Source organism: Azolla caroliniana, unplaced genomic scaffold (genome assembly GCF_043228905.1).
Source record: "Azolla caroliniana isolate FFs.n. ecotype wild unplaced genomic scaffold, voAzoCaro1.0.p SCAF_17, whole genome shotgun sequence".
Taxonomy (NCBI): domain Eukaryota; kingdom Viridiplantae; phylum Streptophyta; class Polypodiopsida; order Salviniales; family Salviniaceae; genus Azolla; species Azolla caroliniana.
In genome coordinates this window covers 10056135-10058655 of record NW_028230452.1, presented here as the reverse complement: position 1 = coordinate 10058655, position 2521 = coordinate 10056135, and the positions used below count along the sequence as shown (strand labels likewise).

General features: G+C 36.6%; 1 long non-coding RNA gene across 1 annotated transcript; it reads right to left on the bottom strand.

The window, feature by feature from the left end:
- Nucleotides 1–1671: 1671 nt before the first annotated feature.
- On the bottom strand, nt 1672–2175 carry LOC147853103 (uncharacterized). The gene is made up of 2 exons (XR_015531337.1): nt 2051–2175; nt 1672–1941 (listed from the first exon to the last, which is right to left on the bottom strand). It is a non-coding gene; the product is annotated as an uncharacterized LOC147853103 (long non-coding RNA).
- Nucleotides 2176–2521: the final 346 nt, after the last annotated feature.

The window sequence follows — 2521 nt, the reverse complement described above, 5'->3', positions numbered from 1 at the left end:
CATGTTTCTGAATTAAGCGTTGTCCACGCCTATCAAGATCTCACTAGTGTTCCATCTCGGATTATTTTCTACCTCACGACACCTCTATTTACGAGCCTTCACATAACACATCCTTTGCTACCGATAACCTCAGGTCTATCGAAGGTGTCACCCAAAGTAACGGGTAACATGTGGGATATCACCATCTAAGGGTATTCAAGGAGATCTGTTTATAACGTAAACAACCATCATTATCGCCTAGCCCAAAAGGTTTTCGACAACTTAGCATGTGCCAACATACATCGAACTCTCTCCATCATAGTCTAGTTCATCCTTTCGGCCATCCCGAAGTATAACTCATGCGGCGACACCTTTGCTCCAGGACTAGAAATCCAATTCTAACACGTTCGCATTCAAAAGTGGAAGGATCGTGCATTCTACTTTTAGATTTCTTTCACAATTGTGCAAATTTATGCAATATAAAGAAACTTCTTACACCAGTGTCACATGTTCGTCAACCCACATAGAATTTGCTCAATTATTAATATTTAACAAGTTTCAAAGTAAAAAACATGTATGTTTTGAACATTGTTAAAGTTGATGATCTCCAAATTCGAAACTTATTTAAAATAATATCATATGACAATTCTTTATTCAATTGACAATTGTTAAACTTTCAGACTGTGCAATTCGCAAAGTTGGTTGACATGTTGTGAAAATCATTATCTTTAGACATAAAATGTAGTTAAATTATAGACTATGAACATGGCCTATACAACAATTGATCTCTAGGTTTAACCATTGTGTGGAGGTGTAGGGAGAAGAAATGGAAGTGATAGCTATAGCTAGTGATTATGTGTTATGCACTCGAATACTTATTGAATTTTGCCCGATATACACACCCATGAGAGAGTTTCCCCAATACACACCTATGAGAGAGGACACCCATACACACGTATCATATAATGGATATACTTGGACACTCATTATGGTCACACCCCCAAATGTAAGGTGGGTGTAAGTGAAGCTTGGATTAAAACGATTATGACAAGTACATCGATTAACACATGTAGCTTAGTAACACTTAGTAATGTTATAACGTTGATAGCAACAACACAAATGTAACAATATAAACATCAGTAGACATATTTTAAAAAACAATGTAAACATGGAATCAAACTTACTTTAAAGAGAATAAAAACTTTGATTACAAAGTTTTTTACAAAATACAAAATTCATTACATTGCTATAAGTTCATCATTCTCTTCGTCTTCCTTTTGAGAACTGTCCTCAGAATTTTGTGCATCGGCATCCACACCAGTTAGAATGGCTATGGTGGGGTCCTCCAAAAGATCATCATCTAGTTCTATAAGCTCCCTAGATTCACCATCCAAGGGAGGAATAGGCTCGCAAGAGGCAACTTGAAACCGTTTCGTATCCACAATATGCTTTGCCCCTACCTCCTCGTCTTGATCTGGGCACTCCCATAAGGCTTTAATCCGCATATTAATGAAACATACTTGCTCCTCTTCTTTCTCCAATGCAACCGTATTCCGAAAAAATTTCAAGGCAAATGTAGATGTCGTACCTATCACGAAAATAATAAGATCATAACTTCAATTAGACAACCAATAAGTATATACTTTTGTAGAGCAGTCTAAGAACATACTCGTGCCAGAAAACAAATCTAAAATCCAATCTCCTTCTTTAGAGAACATTTTTATAAGGCGCATCATGAGTCATTGGGGCTTTTGGTAAGGATTGACTAGGCCACGTTCAGTCGTCGTGACATGTCTCAATTTCCGCGTAATTGCTGGGTACACTAACAGATTTGAATCTCTGACCTCATTTGAATGTTCCTTAATCCTTTGCTTCTCTATTTCATCATAATAACCAACAGTTATGTATTCAATAGCATTGACAAACCGAAAGGTTGGTCCTCTATTAATGTTGGTTTTGATCCTATAAATGACAAAAAGAAACCAAAAGACACAGACTCAAGTATTAGTTACATAAACTGACAAGAATTGAAATGCAACCAAAATTGAATTAGTCGTTGTATAAGCCTTACCAAGCAAGGTTCTCTACACCATGAAAATGAGATCTCAACGCTTGAGCCACAGAATATCCTTGGTCCATACTATGAAAGACCACTATTCTCCACAAGCTCGTTGTGGTCAATTCCGTGAAATCCTTCACCATTTTTGCCAATTGTTTGAACCTAAATGGTTCATCATCATAAGAAGATCAAGCCATATGGAATCTGTATGGAATATCTGCAACGAGTAAGGTGTACTCCTTTCTTTGGCAACTTTTCGATCATCTCCGCCACATCATTGCAATACACATTATAATACAATTCTTGGGTGATATCCTTTCTGTGGCAGAACTTCTTGAAAGTTCCGTCATCATCTAGGCTTCTTGCTACGACATGGTTTCTATGTGAAACAACAACAGAAGTAACTCATACTTATTCTTCAAATATATAATAAAATAGAATGGAAAATATCAAATATGTAATACTAACCCAATCCTAAAAAGC